The 21969-nt window shown below is 44.1% G+C and overlaps 1 long non-coding RNA gene across 1 annotated transcript; it reads right to left on the reverse strand.

The window, feature by feature from the left end:
• Window positions 1–9883: 9883 nt before the first annotated feature.
• Window positions 9884–12650, reverse strand: LOC147371420 (uncharacterized). Its single transcript, XR_015163560.1, has 2 exons — window positions 11040–12650; window positions 9884–10092 (listed from the first exon to the last, which is right to left on the reverse strand). It is a non-coding gene; the product is annotated as an uncharacterized LOC147371420 (long non-coding RNA).
• Window positions 12651–21969: the final 9319 nt, after the last annotated feature.

The raw sequence follows: 21969 nt of genomic DNA on the forward strand, positions 1-21969 counted from the left end.
TAAAAAGTGAATTAATATAGAGCCAATAAAGAGAAAAGTATTAAATAAATCATGATATGAGTGGTATGCAAATGTGGCAAAAACTGTGAAGTGGTGCATACATGTATGACAATTGGAAAGTATGAGTGGGAATTCTTCTGCAAATCCAAGGCAGTTCCTGGGGAAGGGCCAGAAATACCTGTGGCTTGTTGCAGTAACTTAGATGCGGACATCTGCATTTTCTTCTGGATCCTCGGTAAGTCTTTACAATTCTGAATCCTGGGACATCCTGCAATCTAAGATCTGAGTTTTCAAGCTGGTAGACTTTGTCTCCAGCAGGGTGAAGTATATAGTTTTAAAAATGAGGGCATCTCAGATAAAATGCAGGTTTTCTGTTCTTATTAAAAACTGAAAGGTCTAGCATGCAGAGTCTCCATCCCTTGTTGTTGGTCACTCAGTCATTTCAGACTCTTTGCAACCCCTTGGACTGCAGCACACCTAGCTTCTCTGTCCTTCACTATCGCCTTCACTATCCATTGGGTTGGTGATGCCATCCAACCATCTCATCCTCTGTCGTCCCCTTCTCCTCCTGCCCTCAATCTTTCCCAGAATCAGGGTCTTTTCCAGTGAGTCAGCTCTTCGCATCAGGAGGCCAAAGTATTGGAGCTTCAGTTTCAGCATCAGTCCTTCCAATGAATATTCAGGGTTAATTTCTTTTAGTATTGACTGGTTTGATCTCCTTGCTATCCAAGGGACTCAAGAGTCTTCCACAGCACCACAGTTCAAAAGCATCAATTCTTCGGCACTCAGCCTTCTTTATGGTCCAGCTCTCACATCTGTATACGACTACTGGAAAGACCATAGCTTTGACTATATAGACACTTGTTGGCAAAGTGATATCGCTGCTTTTTAATATACTGCCTAGGTTTGTCATAGCTTTTCTTCCAAGGAACAAGTGTCATTTAATTTTGTGGGTGCAGTCACTGTCTGCAGTGATTTTGGAGCCCAAGAAAATAAAATCTGCCACCGTTTCCAGTTTTCCCCATCTATTTGCCCTGAAGTGATGGGACTGGGTGTCAACCCTGCATGGCAGTAATCAGGCCTCAGTTATGACGACTCTCTGATGCAAGACACTATGGGTGCACTTGTGTGACCGGGGCTGCCGCAAGAACAAAAGTAGAAAGAGGGTTCCTCTTCTATAAGTTTCCTCTTCCTCTGTTTCTCAACCTTCTCTTTCTCCCCAGGCAATCCCTCCCACCCATACACACATGCACGCACGCACTTATAAATGCATTTCCTGGAAACAGATACCAGAGGCAAACTTCTGTCTCTTCCCAACTGATTCCCATGGCTATAGTTGCTTGAATGGTGGCCCCAATTCCCTGATAGTTTCCAGATTGATTAGTTGTTACCTCTTAGCCATGTGACTGGCAGAAGATCATTTGAAACCACGTTATACGTTATTTTTGTGTAAGATGTGAGGCAGCAGTAAATATTTAATTTTCTTCCTACTTGCTACATATAAGAAAAAGAACACATGCTTTGAAGTCAGTTGGTCCGAGTTCCAATCCTAATTCTCTCATTTCCTGGCTATGTGATCTTGGGCAAATTATTTAACACTCCAGCACCTCAGTTTCCTCACCTATAAAATGGGAATGATGTTGATAGTATCTATTGCATGGGATTTTTATAAAGATTAAATGAGTGAATATATATAAAGTACTTAGAATTGAGCCTAGCTTACAGTAAAGCTTGTAAAAATGTTATCTATTATATAAGTAATAATCTTCCATTCTATGAACTACCACCAGGATAAGCTTTAACTCTGTGCCATAGATATGGTAATATTAGTTGTATTTCTTTTATCCAGCAACTCTTTTTGCTGTCCATGTGTCAGACATTACCCTGCGCATTGGAAATATTAAAAAAAAAAAGAGAGAGAGAGAGAGTGTCCTTGCTCTTCAAGGAACTTCCTATCTCTAGTGGCTTTGGAATTTAACATTAAGTTAAACAAACATCATATGACAAGCCTTTTAAATAAATATAAGGTTAAATTAAGCCAACGTCATGTGGCAGTTGTTTAAATAAGTAGGAGTCTTATAGAGAACAAAGAATTGAATTATTCTAGGTTCAGTCCAGAAGAATCAGTCTCCCGAAGAGTTAGAGGCAATTAGCATTTTGAACTTACGACCAGAAGAAGGAAGCCAGAGGAAGAAGCTGGTGGGGGCTAGCACCAGGGGATAACCAAGAGTATTCTCTTATGAGAGGTTGATGACACTGCTGATCTGACAGGAGGAGGCGCTCAGGCCATAATGCAAGTGATGGGGAGCAGCTATAGATACAGATGAAGCTCCAGTGGCCCCGAGGCTGGGGACCCCTGCTTTAGAATAATCAGGATGATAGGATACGTCTGCCAGGTGGTCACACTACTAGGAAGGGTAGTCTGAGAGGGTTCAGATCTGATCAGGTAGTCTGAAAGGGTTCAAATCTGATTAGCCAGGGTCACGTCAGAGACTGCCAGCTTCAGAGGCAGCTAGAAGTCCTTCTGTGATCAGTATCTCAATCAACAACTAATGTTGTCTATTTCAGAAACTAGTGACTTGTTGGAGAAGGCAATGGCACCCAACTCTAGTACTCTTGCCTGGAAAATCCCATGGATGGAGGAGCCTGGTAGGCTGCAGTCCATGGGGTTGCTAAGAGTCGGACACGACTGAGCGACTTCACTTTCACTTTTCACTTTCATGCATTGGAGAAGGAAATGACAACCCACTCCAGTGTTCTTGCCTGGAGAATCCCAGGGATGGGGGAGCCTGGTGGGCTGCCGTCTATGGGGTCGCATAGAGTCAGACACAACTGAAGCGACTTAGCAGCAGGAGCAGCAGCAGTGACTTGTTAATTTGCATGATGCCTGTTAGAAATAACTCTCATCAAAGACATGTGATTGGGCTAAAATGGTTCAGAGACAGCCCCCTTCCCACCTCCCCACGGCACCCACACACACAAGGAATGAATAGGGAATAAGGATCCAGCCAAGCCCTAAGACCAATACCACTGAGACTGCACTGATCCCTAGTCAGCTTCCAGCCTTGGTGTAGGGGATTTCTGATGGCGTGGTGCCTGCTGGGGCACGGCATACAGCCTCAGAAACCAAAAGGGACAGAGAGCTGGAACCGCAGTAGGATTACTTCTTCAAGGTTTTATGCCTGTGTGGCTAAAGAATTTTAGTCTGAAAGTGAAAGTGTGGCAAAACTTGGCTTGAACTTCACCTTCAGTTCGGCCACAGGTGAGGGTCTGGGGAAAGAGAATTCTTAGCAGCTCGGCTTTGTTAGTGGCCGCTGTTACCTTCTGAAGAAGATCTGGTGTTGTGCTGACCAAGCTGGCTGGTTCCCAAGAAGGGGTGGGATGATGTGGGCTCCAGGGCCCTGCCCAGGTCACCTTCTTTGATTTTTCCAGGCTTCTCTTCCCATCCAGCCCTACTGTGTGGGTCCTGAATGGCTCAGAGATATGACAGAAGCTGGCGGAGTTTGGCCAGTGTCCTTCCAGGACTGTGATGTGAAGGAAAGCTCTCTATGATCATAATTTGGTCTTCAGAGGTTTTCCCATTTGCCCCTGGCTGTACCCAACGGTCCAAGGAAGGTCCTCACTCTCCTTGTTGAGCTCAGAGAGTCCCATCCAGGGCTTCCATGCTCCGGCTTTACCCAGTGAGGGACCCCCTCAATGCTTCCCAGGCTGAATCAGAGAGGGGATGGGGCAGGCCAGAAAGAACAGTGACTTACCGCAGTTTGCCCAGGCCTCCCAGGGCACCGATGCTAGAACACTGTTTTCTAAGTGAAATCTGGCCCCATTACGGGAAAGATTAACCTCAGGCCACCCCTCAGAAGGTCTAGAGCATTACTGGTAACAGGACTTTCTGCCATGATCACCAAGTCCTCCATCAACACTAATAATGGTAGTCACTCTCACATGAGGCGATTAAGCATTGGAAATGTGACAAGTGTGACTGAGGAACTGCATTTTTAAGTTTTATTTCATTGTATTAATTTCAAATAGCCACATGTAGCTAGTGGCTACTGTACTGGGGAGCCTAGAGCCCGGCCACTCTCCCCATCCCTCGGGACCTTCTCTCAGTCCCAAATCAGTTTGATCTACCACCAGACTCTCCCAATCTCTTGTCATGATCTGAGTCACCTAGCTCTCTCTTCTTTCTTCAACTTTTGGAGTGTTCTGGCTTTGGTGGTTAAAGGAAAGAGACTCAATGCTTCATAAACATTTTCATAACAGAGATAGGCAAGAGGTCATGCCTCTAATAAATGGAATATTAATGATATAGGGGACTCAGAATGAACACGCCCCACTTGGCGCTAAGGAATCGATGTGCTATTCATAGTAATAATGCTCAATACTGGGGTATATGTAGAAATAGGGTTTTCCAGGTGGCTCAGTGGTAATGCAGACACAAGAGATGTGAGTTCGGTCCCTGGGTCAGGAAGATCCCCTGGAGTAGGAAATGGCAACCCACTCCAGTATTCTTGCCTGGAAAATTCTATGGACAGTGGAGCCTCATGGGCTATCGTCCAGGGGATTGCAGAGTCGGACACGACTGAGCATGCACACATGCCATTGCAGTGCATCCTGCATACAAGACAAGCAGAGAAAGAATTAGACTCCCCATGACAAGGACAAGAAAACTGAAAGTCGGTTCAGCTGACAAGATCACAGAGCAGGTAATGAGGGAGCTGGGACCAGAACCAGATGTTCTGTCTCTTAACTCCTCAGCATTGGAAAATCTGAATCAGCCAAGATTAGAAAGGGAACATGGCTGGAAGAAGAGAGAAGACCATATCAGCCCAACAGATTGACAATGTCTTTAATGAGGCTCTGCTTTTGGACCTACAGGGAGCCATTTTGGATGTACTGAATATTATTTCATTCTCTGGCACTATAGAAACCCAAATGAGTGAGGGGAGTTTAGGTGGAATACCTGCCTCCCAGAACCTCTACTGCATCATCTTGATCCCTCTTGGATTCTTGCTGTATTATCTGGGATCTTATTAACAAATACCTTTCCACAGGATATCCTGGCCTTTACGCAACTCCAGCAGGCGCCTTTATACATGATACAATATGCAACGCTGTAGTGTTGCTCTAGTAGGATTTACTCCTAAGTTGAACAAACCAGGTTTCTTTCCTCATGCTTCAGTTAAACTCATTTTCACATGATTTGTCTTAGGTGTTCCAATTAAGTCCGTGTTAAAACTAAGGGTTTGCAACCTTGGCTGTTTATCTGAATTTATGGTGCTGTTTATAAAATACACATTCCAGGTTCCATCCCTTGAGAAGCTGGTCTTGAGCCTGAAAGCCATCTGGCTTTTCTCAAAGTTCCCTAGATGGTACCAATGCTGAGAGCTGAGACTTGCCGAACAGTGGACCAGGAATCAGGACACTCACGTTCTGATTCTCCCACACAGCTGCCTTCCTGAGCCTGTTTCCTACTCTGTAAAAAGGAGACAGGAGGCCTGCCCTCCTTTTATTAGTTTTAAGCATGGGAGCTTGGGTGAAAGAATTTTGAAAAGCAATCTGTGTATTTATGGCAGGAGGGAGCTGGCAGCTAGTGGTCAGGCCCCACCTGCAAACAGGCCTGGGGTTCAGTCACTTGGAGACATTTCCACATGGCTTCTCATGGCCAGCTTGCTCCATCACACCATGCTAAAAACGGGCAGGGAGTGGGTGGAGCTCAAAATACTTTGACTAGAGTGTAATTGTGTGGGCAGCTTCCACTTTGGCTAGGTAATTCTGGACAAATAGAAGCTCGCCTGCAAGCAGCTATATTTATTTCCAAAATAGCTGGTGAGAGCCCCTAAGAATTTTAGACATTCACTTCAGTTTTATCTGTTTTGAGACCTTTAGGCCATGCAATTAGAAAGTTCCAGGCATGAATCAGGAGGCAGAAGTACACAAGTTGTGTATTGCCAACCTCAGAGCTCATACTCAGGGTAAACCCACAGCCATTTGAGGTGGGAAGGTTTTAATTGGAGAAATGAAATGCGGGACAGATACTACCCCCTTATTTTCATTTCAAGCAACACACGTACACACAGACCTGGCTGCTATTGAAGGCGAGCTGTTCACACACACACACACCTGGCTGCTATTGAAGCCGAGCTATACACCCATACACACACACACACACACACACACACACACACACACACACACACACCTGGCTGCTATTGAAGCCGAGCTAAACACACACACACACACACACATCTGGCTGCTATTGAAGGCGAGCTGAACACACACACACACACACCTGGCTGTTATTGAAGCCGAGCTGTATACTTATTATGAAAAGTGAAAGTGTTAATCACTCAATCGTGTCCAAATCTTTGCGACCCCATGGACTGTAGCCTACCAGGCTCCTCTGTCCATGGAATTTTCTAGGCAAGAATACTGGAATGGGTTCCCATTTCCTTCTCCAAGGGATCTTTCAACCCAGGAATCAAACCCAGGTATCCTGCATTGCAGACAGATTTTTTACTGTCTAAGTCACCAGGGAAGCCCATATGCTTATTATAGACTTACAGAGATACTCAAACATGTTCACAATACTTTCTTTTCTTTTGAAACTTCATAATTTTACCTCTCGGACAAACAGATGGTTTCATGTCTGTTAATTACATTTTGTGTATTCAGTGCATCACAAATTGGCCATAGCAGGAAAGGAAATGAATTAAGGATCATAATTTTGCAAAAGATTGATAAAGACACGGGGAAGAGGAAGTTAAACTTTGGTGGCCCTGATGCAACTCTTTCAAACTTCTTATGCAGCAAATTTAAAGTGAGACTGGCCCAGGAGCCCCTCCATCTCCCGCAGGGCAGGCTCCATGTACACTCTGGACTATGACGTAAAAGGCAGTCTGGCTTCCTGTTTGTCAGTTTACAGGCAGGGCCACTTTTTTTCTGCTTTACCCTGCAAGATCAGAAAAGTTCACCTCTTTCTCTTTGCCTTCCTTCCCTAACTTCTGTTTGTGTTTCCCAATAAATGATGGAGGTCAGCTTGAGGATTCCATTTTCGTTTCTCCTTTCCTCTGGCCTTCAACTTTAAGACATCTGATCCATTCCTGTCTCACCCTGGGTGTCTGAACCCTGTTGGGGGATTTTAGGGTGTTGTTGATTACCCCAAACTTTGAGGTTTTGGCATGTATTTCCTGCCTCCTAAGGAAGTTTCAAAAGGGAAGTGTTTCTTAGTAAAAGGCTGATAGACCCTCAAATTTTATCTTTCCCTCCACTTTTACACCCCAGCTGCTATCAAGGGACCCTCCCCTTCCATCTTCACCCCCTCTCTTTGTAAACCTGATCATAATGAGGAAGTATATGGTGATATATGGCTGGTTCAAAATTCTCTGGAGGTGAGAGACGCAACTCCTAGGATCTTAGAAGAAGCCATAAGAGAACAGAGCATTACAGTCTGGTTTGTAATTGTGTGTGTGTTGGAGGGTCACGCTACTAAGTGCGGCTGCGCTTTCAAGAGGCACGTGTCTTGTAAGACCAAATGGATGCCACGCTGGCTGGTGGTAACCTCCTTGTTGTTCAGTCGCTAAGTCGTGTCCAGCTCTTTGTGACCCCATGAACCGCAGCACGCCAGGCTTCCCTTTCCTTCACCATCTCCTAGAGTTTTCTCATACTCATGTTGTTGAGTCAGCGATGCCATCCAACCATCTCATCCTCTGTTGTACCCTTCTCCTCCTGCCTTCAATCTTTCCCAGCATCAAGGTCTTTTCCAATGATCAGGTGGCCAAAGTTTTGGAGCTTCAGCTTCAGCATCAGTTCTTCCAATGAGTATTCAGGGTTGATTTTCTTTAGGACTGACTGGTTTGATCTCCTTGCTGTCCAAGGGACTCTCAAGAGGCTTATCCAACACCACAGTTTGAAAACATTAATTCTTTGGTGCTCAGCCTTCTTTATGGTCCAACTCTCACATCCGTACATGACTACTAGAAAAACCATAGCTTTGACTATACAGACCTTTTTTGGCAAGCTAACCTCCTATATCATTCATTCATTTATTCATTAATTTATTCATTTGTGAATAAATGATCGATTCATTTATCCCATTTGTGCACAATAAGCACACTGATACATTCATGCATTCACCAAGCCTCTAGTATGTGCTAAGCATTCTGCTTGGAGTTGAAGATAAAGGGTAACACAATCAGTTCCTGCATTTAGGGAATGAGCAGTCTAGTGGAGACACTCAGTTGGGTAAACAAAGAATAACATATGCAATTACACATCATATTAATGCTCTAAACGGAAAGAGGGAATACTAAAAGGGAACCTACTTTAGACTGTGAGTGAGAGGAGGCATGTCTGAGCAGATGCTGAGACCCAGACGTATAAGAGGGAGCCCGCCACAGAGTTGGGGACACATGTTCCAAGCAGCAAGGACAGTAATATAAAGATGAACTGAAAACCTCTAGAACATAAGTTTCTCCCCTTCTTTCTCCCCAGCTCCTCAGGTTTCTCTTCCTCCTGGATCCTGTGTAATTTCTACTCACAAAGTATGAGAGGCACCGAACACCGTTCCTGGCACAATAGCTAACACTTACAATAAGCAGGTGCTAAGGAAATGGCAACCCACTCCAGTGTTCTTGCCTGGAGAATTCCAGGGACGGGGGAGCCTGTTGGGCTGCCGTCTATGGGGTCGCACAGAGTCGGACATGACTGAAGTGACTTAGCATAGCATAGTATAGCATAGGGTAAGTGTGTTACATGCTTTCACTCATTCAATCCTCATAACAACCGCTGATGGACATTCCGTTCATGTCTCCATTCTACAGAGGAGGAGACTACATGAGGCAGAGTCATGGTCACTATTAATATTAAAATTAGTAATTTATTCAACCATGACATATCAAACACTGTCAGCTTCCTGGAAGACTGCATTTTGTTCACTTCTAATCTTTTCACTGCCCATTTAGACCCTTCTGAAAATCCATTCTTCATTATTGGAAGAATGGAAAATCTTTCTATTTGGAGAATCTTTTTAACTGCTGATCAGGTTTTACAGACAAATCATTTGCTGTGTTGTCCCTAGCTAGCAACACCTTCTTTAATTACGTCCCGTTCAGTAAATGTTTACTGAGAACCTAATAATTGTCCAGAAAGACCCTAGAGATGCCAAGACTGGAGCCAAAAATTCAAAATCAAAAAGAAACACATGCAAATAGCAGTAATAGGGTAGGATTTATGCTCTGCTTGTCTTATAATTGAAATGCCAATACAAATGAAGAAGTGATTCATTCTGTGCCTGCTGATTGGGAAAAATATGACCTACATTCAAGTAGGTGACCACCCAGCAGATGTGTTCTTTACTTTAGGCTACTTTTTTATTTGTTTTTAAAATAGTAAGTGAGTCACCGGTCAAATGTGAAGCTGTAACAACTCTGTATTTTGGAATGTGATGCCCTTATAAGTCTGTCTGAGAACTAGGGATTTTTTCCCCCTGCAAATCACCTAGTTTTTTTTTTTTTTTAATTATCTACCAGTTTTTAGATATAGGATTACCACCAAATATATTTTTACCTTTAAAAAAAAAATTACAGATGTGGAAGCTAACCTTTGAAGACACATTTATGGAGAGAATGAAACAGTAGTTACTGAAAGAGAATTGGTGCCTGGTGTGTTTGTTTCCAAGCGAAGAGAACTTCATTTTTGCAACAATAAAATAGCAATCCACCCTTCCCAACAGTGTTAGGACACTTCCCTTTGCACTCCCTCCTCTTCTTGTTTAGGTAACGATTTAAAATAAACAGGAAAGGGGAACTGTGCACCAGACCCTAGGCAACTGGGTGGGTCAACTAAGATTACAGCTTGGTATTTGCACACATACACACACACAAAATTACAGGAGTTCCGCATTTGTATTTTAATGGACACAAAGTTGCCCTTCCAGAGGGACCTGGCCTAGCCACTCATCCATTTTCAGAGATGCAGTGAGCAGGCCAACTGCTTCTCTAGGCTGAGGATGGGAATTTATCTTGCCTGTGTCGGAGATGTCCACATCTGATAAGGCAAGAATACCAGGAGAGGCTGTCAAGGATCCAGCAAGTCCTAAGTCAGCAGAAAAGACAAGAACATCAGTGTTAGAGAACCACATTCCAAGGAAACAATGGGAGTGAATTTAATAAGGGTTTTTTCCAACTAGCATCCTCTACGGGCCCTTTTTCTCTTCTTGGTTTTGAATCTATCTCCCTAAGAACCTAATTTCTTAAGGAGCGGAATTATAAATTGTAATAAATTACTCAATGAGGGAAATGCATCCTGCGCGCCTGTCCACCGGCAGCAGGAAAACACACACTGCCTCTGCTTCCAGCTTTGTCTCCAGGCGGCTGAGGGGCCTCAGAACAGCAGTTTCTAACTGGGGTCCGTGACCTCGGATGGTGAAACAAAATTGCATCTTTATTTTCTTGAGCTGAAATTCGGCATTTCCTTCCATGACAATGGTGGGCAACACATTAGAATAGTAATAGAAATGCCTGTGACTTTGTCAACAAGGGACATCACAGATCTTTTCAAATCATGTGTCAATTGTTGCCAATATGTTGATTCACACGTATCCCTACTTCACCTCATGATTACATATTAGAGGTGCTGCTAGATCTTGTTATGTACAAGGCTACTAAAAAAGCACATCTGTTATCATGTCATGATTTTATTATTTCATAACTGTATTTCAACATAGTTGACTTTCTTTCTAATCCTATGGTTTTTTTTTTTTAATTTAAAAAGTTTTGAAGTTTAAAAGTATTGTGAGAAGCGTCACTAAACTTCACTAGGTTCTCAAAGAAGTCCATGCCCTTCCGCCTCCCATACCTGCAAAAGATGTTAAGAACCCTATAGGAGATTCTCAGCACTGTGCCCCACGCTTGAGGAGATTTCAGTATTCCCCATTGCCAAAGCACAGCTTCTATGAAGACAGGGGCCTACGAAATTAATCATTTAGTGCATTTCATTGTGCCTTTCACTTGGTTTTAATTACCTCTTTCCCAATAACATACCTTAACAAAAACCTCAAATGCCGTTCAATTGTGAAATATGGAATCATTTGATCCTCAAATCGCTGGTGAAAACTGCATCAGCTTTCAGCTATTCACGAGCTGACTGAGCTGTGAATCACCAAGGTCCCCTTTTCTTCCTGGTTTCCTCTTTGGCTCTTTACCATGTGGTTCTTTTACTGTGGGTCACAGGTGCACTGAAAGATAGGCAGGGCACGAGGGGAAATGATATTCAAATCTGACAATTTTCCTCCCTCACTAAGGAGTCCTTTATGGGCAGAGGTTGAAATCATTGATTAAATTAAGATTTTGGGATTACCTGTGGATTTTAATTACCATGCCATTCACTGTCCCAATGTGTTCTGGCTCCCCCGTCTCTGCACTCCTGTAGCTCTAATGAGACGCGTATCAGATGCTATTTTGTATTGTTAGTTATCTTTGCAGCGCATACGCTCTTTGAGTTCACGGATCCTGTGTTATCCTTCTCTTCGGTTGCCTCTGGTGCTTGGCAGACAATAGACCCTCCGTAAATAGGTGTGGCTGAATTGAATAGCTGTCGACTGTGCATATTTAGTGGGTCTTCATGCTTGAAGTTGCCAGTGCTAACATGATTATTTTCTATTTCGGATTTGTTTATGCAACATCTATTCCACAGATACTAAACACTATGTGCCAGGTATCAATCTAGACATTAGAGACAAAGATGAATATAACTAGTTCTCCCAAGGAGTCTAAAGCCAGACAGCCCTCAGACCAATACATATTGCAACGGGGTATAATGAGAGCAAAGATTGGGGTGTGAATCAGGTATGTTGGTGAAACCAGAGAAGGTCAATTCTGGCAAACAAAAGTCAGAAGATGCTAAAAGTGAGAACCCAAAGGATGAGTAGGACTTTAGCCAAGGAATAGGGAATGCGAAACCATAAATCCATTAGTATTGCAGCAGCATTCCTGACCTACCCAACACCCATCTCCTCTCCTTCCCTCCTTCCCTTCTAATAGAACCTTAGTTTCCAATTTGGGATGGGCTCAAGGAAGGTAAGCTCCTTCCCCAGACCCAAGTTCATGAGCCAATCAGGCGCCAAGTATGGTCATTCCGTTTCTCTTTGCCAGTGATTGGTCCAGGGTGAGCACATAACCACCTTTCTGGTCAATGAGATAGAAGGGGAAGTCAGCCAGGGCCTTGCGTTTGGACATAGAAAGACAGTCTTGCTAGGAGAAAACTAGCTTTCTCCTCTTGTCTAGAAAACTGTTATGATGTTTGCGAGTGTGGCAGCTATCTTGTGACAGCAGAAAGATAATAGGAGCCTGGGGGGCTCTTTGATAGTAACACTGAATAGCAACCAATCCTGGCAACTGGACTCCTTGTGTGGGGGGAAAAAATTAACCCCTACTTGTCCGTGCTACAAGTATTTAGACTTTTTCTCCCCCTTATAACTAAACACATCATAACTTGTATGCATAACTTCTGTAAACTATTTTTTTCACAGATTTCTCCAGTGATTACCAGAGTGATTCCATGGCTAATACCGCTGAGTTTTCCTGGCTGATATCCTCAATCTGTATAACTCTAGATTCAACTCCTTTCTTCTTCAGTCTCTCCAATCACTTTTGGGAGCCTCCAGGACAACATCTTTGATTGTGGCTTCCTCCTTCCTACTCTGCAACTCCTCTGATGCTTAAACAGTATTCTCTGCAAAGCTGGCAAGAAAGTCTGACTCTCTGACTCTGTTTCACTCTATCACTAGATCCCAAAATGGTGTGAATGCCTTGAATATCATAGGCCTTTGGTCAAAGTATACCTTCTAGCTCCCCCCAACCCCTGCTCTCTACAGGGAATTGTCCGAGAAAGAGGAGGCATACTGTTCTCATCTGCTTTTCTTAGGGTCTTTCCGCAGAAGCCTAGTATCAACCTCCACCTTTAGGCAGAACCAAACCAAACGAAAGCCCCCAGGCATATCAACCAGTGCCCACAGATGTCCTTGAGTTCAGGTTTACTGGCTCTGCACGACTACTCTCCAGTTAGCTCGGCCCAGGGCACAGTTACACATGCACACGGAGGCATGGGAACAGAGCATTGCAAAAACAGGCAGTCAGGGTCCTTTTATGGCTTCCCAGGTGGCAAGGTTGGTAAAGAACCCGCCTGCCAATGCAGGAGACATAAGAGACTTGGGTTCAGTCCCTGGGTCGGGAAGATCCCTTGAGTAGGAAATGGCAACCCACTCCAGTATTCTTGCCTGGGAAATCCCATGGACAGAGGAGCCTAGCAGGCTACAAAGAGTCAGACACGACTGAAGCAACTTAGCACACAAGAAGTGTAAGCAGTAATTTCTAAGCCAGAGCTTCCCCAGAAGTATGGCATATGGTACATTGAGATACTTCCCTGCCCTCTCAAGTCCTTGGGACTACTGGGCAGAGCCTGGCAGCCAGGCTCTTAGACGATCACCTCCAGCAGCAAGAAGCCTCGTGTGGATCTAGGAAGGTGGATCCAAGCAGGGTGGAATCTCATGAGACCACGACATAAAAAGACTGGAAAACAATGGGGAGGCATTGAGGGATTTTTTTAACAGTAAGAAACCTCATCAATTTTCCATCTTGGAAGGGAATGAGAAGGCAATGCAGAAGTTGGATGAGAGGGGTAGACAATGAGCCTGAGGCCAGGAATACCAGCCTCACCTACAGTGGCCCAGATGTGAAGCCACGAGGGGCTGCGCTGAGGAGGAGGAATAAGAAAACAGAAGGGGTCTGGGATAAGAGGAATCTTGAGGAGATAAAAATCAATGAATGGACATGGTCTTGCTAGCTGATTAGATACACAGATGCAAGAATCCAGGATGACTTACAGCTTTTGGCTTGAGAACCTGAGTGGACAGTGGCATCATCCATTGAAACTGAGAATATGTGGGGGAAAGGTGAAAGAAGGTTGGTTTGAGATGCATGTGGAATGTCCCAGGGAGATGACCAGTAGGCACTTAGACATATAGATCTAATGCTCAAGAGGTCATTCTCATCTAGAAATTTAGTCTTCAGCAGATAATATTGGTGATGCTGACCACGAAGAACAGAGCTGGGATAAGAGAGGGCCAGACACAGGGCAAGGGAGAGAAACTCAACCCAAGACAACTCAAGTCAAAGGACCAGACTGAGAACCCAGTCCCAGTGGGCTTCACTCAGAGAGAGAGAGAGAGAGAGAGAGAAAGAGAGAGAGAGAGAGTGTGTGTGTGTATCTGTCTTATGTCTGCTTCTCTTTGAATATTTGCCTCATTGCCTCCAATTTCAGACTGGACTTTTCTGCTAGGTGGAGAATAAAGTCATTGGTAGCTCAAGAATAGCCATCCCAGTGAGGCTCTTTCCCCCCCACCACACTATAACAAGAAAGAAAGTGAAGTTGCTCAGTTGTGTCCAACTCTTTGCGACCCCATGGACTGTAGCCTACCAGGCTCCTCCGTCCGTGGGATTTTCCAGGCAAGAAGACTGGAGTGGGTTGCCAGTGCCTAACAATCCCTAGAAATAACTCTGAGTGGCTTTGCTTGGGTCATATGACCTATCCTTAGACCAAACACTGTTGCCAGCTATTGAACACTTAGATTTGCCAGACCTAGGTCATGTGTCATGAGTTCACATTGTCATCTGGTTGGGGGTGGGACATAGGGGCGGGTTCTATTACCAGAAGAACAGTCATGGTAAAGCTTTCAGGGCAGATAAATATAGTTACCATGGTTCCCCACCCATCATTTAAAGAGGTAGATAGAAAATGGGGACCAGTAAAGGAGACAACAAATTGACATGTCAGAGTAGATTATCAGCTTTTCAGAGGCTGAGAAATGTGTCTTATTCAGATCTGTTTCCTCCTTCCCTCTGATATGTGGTGCTATGCCTATAATCAACAAGTGTGGATGGAATGAATTCATAACATTCTACATGGCAAGTAGTGGGTATTTTTCAAAAAACATGACAAAAACTGACACCCAGAAAATCTTATTTGGACAATATACAAAAGCACTTTTTTTAAGTAGTTGTCCACCACTGACATAGTTATTAACATTAATAGATTCTCTGAAAAGAGCCAGTCGTTTTCATGATTTGGATTAAGGCACCATATCAATTTGGACCCAAACAGTTACAGTGAGAATTTGATTGGGGGACTGTCATGGACATCAGGTAGTATTGTTTTAAAGAATGTTCAGTTTATTGCTTGGTTCTAAGGCTGACTGTAATTTCATGCTGCATTTGCAAGCCTGCAGGCAGATACCTTAATTACTATGGACACTAGATAGATGACTGCTAGTCCAAATCTCTATTAATTGGTGACATACTTCCACCTTCAGGGGAACAGATGCTAGGAAGGAATGAAAGAAAGCTTGTAAACCACAGTACCCGGCAACTCCCCTTAGGTGGTATCTATTTTTTCTTATCAAGTACCTTTTATATCCACTAGGGGGAATCCTAGCGTGTATCAAAACTTGGCTCTTTCTAAGCATAATAGAATGATATACCCTTGAAAACTTGTCTGTTGATGGGTGTGTCCCCTACCCTGTAAGGGTCCAGATATCTGGCATATTACCATATTTTTCAAACAAAATAGAGAATATCATTCAAGATACATTAGAGAGTGGTGATTATTTAAACTCTCACTGGATTTAGAAGGGGTCCACTAAGCATTTTAGATGAAGTTTTTTTATTATAAATAGAAGCTTCCACCATGAAAAGGAGGGTTTATATTTGTTAGAATACTTGGCTATTAAAAAACAGAAAATGCTGAATCTGTACACTTTCAATTTTAAAGAGCTTAATTTTAAATACCTGTGTGATTTCAAATTTTAAGTTTAAATACTAATGTGATCTTAATGTTCACTGGAATTCTTAAAGTATTATTGGCACTCCATTGATAATTATTATAAGCTTGTCTAACATAATTACAGTATAAGACTCTTCTCTTTTCAACACAAAGCCGTTGTCAAAGTTTCAAAGATGCTATAAATTAACAAATAATCTGAATGCTGTACTCATACATGAATTCAGTGGGTGCGTCTCCATATTGTCAATAATATATATTTTTGTGGTTGGCTATCGCTCTTCTCAATTCTGTTCTCTGTCTTTACAGAGATAATGAATTCACAAATTGGTAAATATGCATTATACGTATGCTAGGTTGTCATTGTATCTAGGGCTGTGGGTACCCCAAAGAATGACGCCCTGTCTCTAGCATCTGCAGTGTTTAGAATGCAGTTCAGCCAATGTTGACCATTGAGTCTGGGCAAGGCTTAAGAAGCTGCACAGGGAGGGAACCATCAATCTAGCTCACTGCCCCAACTCTCAACACATGCTTAGCACATGGTAGGTTCTCAGAAAGTATTTGTTAGAGGAATGAGCAGGTAAATGAACAAAAAGTGTGAGGGAATAAAGGGAATTATGGTGATAAACGGAATAAGACATCATCCTTGACCTCAAGGAATCCACAGTTGAACAGAAGAACTATATACGTGACTAATGTATAATGAACAATGTAGACTGCAAGATTTAAATGCTTTCATAGACTGGCAGATAAAGTGTTGTTCAAGTTCAGAAAAGGGGATTCACAACCAAATGGAGAAATCAGTTAAACACATTCAATAGGCAAGTTTAAGTACACTGCTAGAAGGGAGTCTGGCAAGGAAGCGATATTCATTCCTATATTAGAATAAGTGAATGAACATTTGCTGTACACCAGGCCCTGTGCCCATTCCCAGGGGGCATGAAGATGAATCAGAACTTGATTTCTATTTTAATGTAAAATAATTTTTAAAGTTCATAGTCTAGTAGAGAGCTTCTAGTATACTTTCAAGAAAGACTTCCAGGAGAAAGTGGCTTTTAAATTGGGTCTTGAAGGATGCATAGGAGTTTGCAAGGCAGAGGAGAGAGAAAGGATGTTTTAGTTTTCCTTTTAAATATGTATTTATTTCTTTGGCTGTGCTAGGTCTTCGTTGCAGCATGTGGGATCTAGTTCCTTGACCAGGGCTTGAACCTGGGTCCCCTGCATTGGGAGTGTGGGGTCTTAGCCACTGGATCATCAAGGAAGTCCCAGGGAAAGGATGTTTTAGATGAGAAGTATATGCAAGGGGATGGAGGCATGGAAAGGTCTGCCTTGTTGAAGGAATATCCCGTTGCTAAAAATGGATGACAGTACCAAGTGTATCACTAGCTCTTAGCACAAAGCCCTGTAGAGGGAAGTTCCTTAGTAAACACTAGTTGGTTTTGACAATAATGATGGTTAGAGCCAGAGGATGACCTAAGTCTTAAGTGCTGGTCAAATTCAAGTAAGTGTGCTCAGTACTGGGCATATGCCCAGGAAACACTAGTTAAAATTCTCCTCCAAGGATGAGATTTAAAATGAGTATTATAGGCTGAATTGTGTCCCAATACACCCCAAAATTCATCTGTTGAAGTCCTGACCCCCCAATATCTCAAAATATGACTGTATTTGGATATGGGAGTCTTTAAAGAAGTAAAAGGAGGGCTTCAGGGTGGACTGGCATCCTTATAAGGAAAAAGGAAATCTGGACATAGTTAAATACAGAGAGAAGACTAGGTGAAAACACAGGGAAGAGACAGCCGTCTACAAGGAGAGAGCCTCAAAAGAAATCAACTCCACCACGCCTTGATCTCGGACTTGCAGGCTCCAGAACTATAGGGAAATAGATTTCTGTTGTTTAAGCCACCCAGTCAGTGGTACTTTGTTATGGCAGCCCTAGCAGACTAATAATGGGTTAGCAAAGCATTAGAGTAATGGTAGTGATGATGATGGTGTCATTTAGTATGCTTGAAAATTCCCATAAGGTTAGATGCTACTATTTCCTGGCTACTGTGAGGATGCTGAGGCTCAGAGAACCCAAGGCTACATAGTTTTGGGGTGATGGCATTAGATTTGGAACTTAGGCCTGACTAAGGCTACCACTAGCCTTGTAAAGTCTTTGTAAAAAGAAAAAGCATCTCTTCCTTGAGGGTGAGCAGAGGTGAGCTGGATTTCAGTTCCTCTTGCCCCCCGTTGGCCAGATGCCCTGGTGCAGGGCTCACCCTTCACAGTGACGCACTCTACAGCCCAAGCACTTAATCATTATGCTGGGCTTCCCAAGGGGCTGGGGCGGCTGGAGATAATACCACCAAGCGAGGAAGAGGGCACGTAAAAGGGATTCAGAGACCCCGGATGGCAAACCTCACCTGCTCCACAGTTGGGCATGGTCCATGAGCTCTGGGTCCTAGTGGGTGGGCTTCCAGCAGTCCCACAGCCGCAAGGGGGCCTCGATTCAGCCCAGTTCTGCTAAGTGGCTTCAAACAGCTCTGTCTCCAGTCCTCATTAAGCAAGAAATCTAGTTTGCTGGGATCACACACCTGTCCTGTCGCCAGCACCTCGACCCCCCAGTCAAAGCGACTGAGAAGAGCATCTTTGAGCATTTTGACCATGAATGTCAGTGCGCCTCTCCTCACAATTAAAGCTCCTGAATGTTCCAAATTGCAGCTTTCATGGTGGGGGAAAAAAAGGCCTCTGACAGTGTAAATATTTAATCACCATTAAGAATGTCCAACGAAGGAGGGGAGTCTGGTTTCAAATTGGCTGGTTCAGATGATGAAAGCCGAGAAGTCACAGCAGAGTAAAAATAAAGTTCCCTCTAAAGAACTCCTGGCTTTAGAACTCAAGATGGTTTCTATTTCTACTGCATGGAACGCTGTGCGTGTCACCTGTCCTTGAGCCATGAAGGAGCCCAGAATGCCTGATTTATCTCTAAATATTAGTGGGGGTGGGGTGGGGTGAAGTCTGGAGACAAGAGACGATAGCAGTCTCTTCATAAACCTGTTCTGGGGAATCATGAATAAAAATGGAATTTCTAGACTGTATTGAAGGGACTGCTGAAGTTCAGACTTAAGGAGAAATGTCTAAAAAGGAAAAAGCAGAGTGTTCAGTCTTGTGTCTTATTTGAAAATAGACTTCAAACGTTCAGCAGTGTTTCAGATATCAGAACCATCCCTGCTCCCCACCACCTTTTGAACCCTTAGCGCCCAGTAGTTCTCGGTTTACTTTTAAGGTAAAGCTTTTAGTTTTATGACTTAGCTGGAAAAAAATATATAATCTTACTCAGTCAGGTTTCTATTTGTCTCTATCACCAGGCTGAACTAGTGTAGGAAAGCCTGTTGCAAAGGGGAGAAAGAAATGGAGATTTTCCAAAATCCAGACTGGGGGGAGCCAAACATGTGGAGAGAAAGACTAGGAGTTCCTCTGTGCCTAGCAGTGTCCCATGCTCCCCATCAGTGGACAAATAGAAGGTACAGATTTAAGTAGCATTCTTGTCCCCTTCTCCACCCATGCTTGGAGGGGGGCTGGTACATCAGTTATGGTTCTGACAGAAAAGAAGTGACACAGGCAAATGGGTTTGTTAATGAAGGGACCGTGGCAGAGGTGTGGATGAGATGAAGGGAGACCAGCCAGGGCCAGCAACAGGGGGAGACGTTGGTTCCTGCAGACCTGAAGAGTAGGGGGAGGCTGGTGATAACCCAGAGAAGGCTGGGACCACAGATGTAGTTGTAAAACAGGGCTGACCATAGCTTCTGTGGCCTTGGAGAGGGACAAGGCCAGTGCACAGATCACTGGAAGCATAAATATCTGGACATCACCCCTGGGTCTCCTGATGGGGGCTCAGATTGGCTGGACCTAACTGGAAACCAAAAAGCAAGGAGGACGTCCAAAAACGTCAAACTTGTGGGTGTACAGCAGGATGGAGCAGAGTGGGACTGTGTTCTGTAGAGATCAGTGGAAACCACCCAGCACAAATGGGGAAGGAAAAACAAATAGGATTAGAGAAGGGGCAGAATGGCGAGGTAAACACTCAGCCTTCCATCGGATTTGCCCTTGGGACTCTGCATGATGCTGTCTGCGCGTCCAGTGCCTTCCCCACCATGGGTGACGAGTGAGGCTGCCCTCACCATGGGGACCACATGTTGAGCTTCCTGTTGTCAACAACCCAAGTTCAGAGCTGATGCCAGTTGCTTCTCATCCACCTTGGTGGACATATTTTCTAGGAAGTGGCAAGGCCTAAAAATGAGAAGGTGTGCCAACTTGGTGGCAAGCAGCAGACCACTCACCGCCCAGTCCAGCAACTTCATCGTCAGCTCAGAGCATTTCCCTGTCAGAATCTCAAGGAAACGGAAATATGAGTGACTGTGACGTTATCTGCATGTTTATCTTATCTTCTGCTATTCGTTTCAAGAATTTGAGTTATTAATATGAGGGCCTGGTTTCTGGCAGCTCTTCTCTTTAAATGGGTTTATGCCAAGCCGCCAGTTATCAAAGGATTCAGGGCTTGCGATTACACTAATAAGGAGCCTCAGGGCTATGACGGCAGGACAGAGACACAGGGCAGGTGTTAGAGAGGGATCGGCATTTTGTGTCTAGTCCATGATGCCCTTTTGGCTCCACATTTCAAAAGAGCAGCAAGGAAAACATGAGCAGGGATAGACCCGGGTTTTGTGTAAAACCAGAGAAAAGTTGGTGACCAAGAGACTGCTCACAAGTTGCAGAGGTCCCCCAGATCTGGAGGAATAATTAATGGATGACTGTGCATTGTGCCGGATGAACTCCGGTTGGTCTGGAAAAACACTGCAATGGTTGATGATTTACCGTATTTTGCTTTCAGCTGATAATGGTCTCATGCTCTTAACCACTGATGGTTTTGGTGAATGTTTTGCAGAAAGGGCTCAAGAGAAACTTCATGACGCTGAGTGCATTACATGAGAAGGGAGGTGTTAGGATGGCAGGGTGATGTCCTCAACACCACAGTCCCTTAAAAACATCTGACATTTGACATCCCTTCCATAGGGCAGTAACTCAGCCATCCCTAGAGCTGAGTGAGGGCCCCCTGTTAGTTTAAAGGAAGTCACTGGACCTGGAGTAAAGAATTGTTACCTTGTACATTCAATCCACTCTCCCCTCTACAGTTGTATCTCTGCTGGTGAATGACCGTGAGGACAATGTGATGTCCAAAAAAAACAATTGTAATGGGGGAGCAAACCAAATTCTGCCTACTGAAGGAACACCACTGAGCCTTCAACACTTTAACCAAAGGCATGGGCATCATCACCAAAGTATAAGATGCTCAGCAATTGTGTGGGGCCATGTGGGGTGGGCAGGGAAGACAAGGCACCATGTTCCTTTGTTGTTGTTCAGTCACTCAGTCGTGTCCAACTCTTTACGACCCCATGAACTGCAGCACACCAGGCTTCTCTGTCCTTCACTATGTCCCAGACTCTGCTCAAACTCATGTCCACTGAGTCAGTGATGCCATCCAACCTTTTCACCCTCTGTCGCCCCCTTCTTCTCCTGCCCTCAATCTTTCCCAGCATCAGGGTCTTCTCCAGTGAGTCTGTTTTTTGCATCAGGTGGTCAAAGTATTGGAGCTTCAGTATCAGTCCTTCCAATGAATGTTCCTTTACCACATCTTAACTGTGCCTTTGACTGACTTTCCATGTTTATTGAACTACATTCAACTCGTCTCTCAGCATCAATTCAAACTTATTAAATGGCTCTTCATCTTATCTGCTTTCAACCATCTACTCATCAGCAGACTAGAAAGAAGCCTGGCTCATTTCTTTTTCCTGTCAGTCACAAAGGGGGCTAGAAGCTCTGATAAGGGCCCTGATGTGGAAGACCACATAGATTTGAGCAAAGCTGTCTTAAGTCCTAGAAGGACATGACTGGAACTATTCAGTCCCCTGAGTGGTGCTTTCCAAATGCCACAGAGGGGGTCGTAGCTACGTGAATAAGGTATAAAGAGAACTCATTGGCTGCCGGAACTAATAGTCTTGGTGGCTTTTCATCTCTGCCGGGCCAGTCATTCCCAAAGACCACTGAAGCACCAATGATAGCCATCTTGTGACTGTGACCAGTTGCCTGCTGACCAGTTCT

This window comes from Bos grunniens, chromosome 5, assembly GCF_055505025.1.
Source record: "Bos grunniens cultivar Pamir isolate PY7600 chromosome 5, Bosgru_T2T1.0, whole genome shotgun sequence".
In the NCBI taxonomy this organism is placed as follows: Eukaryota; Metazoa; Chordata; class Mammalia; order Artiodactyla; family Bovidae; genus Bos; species Bos grunniens.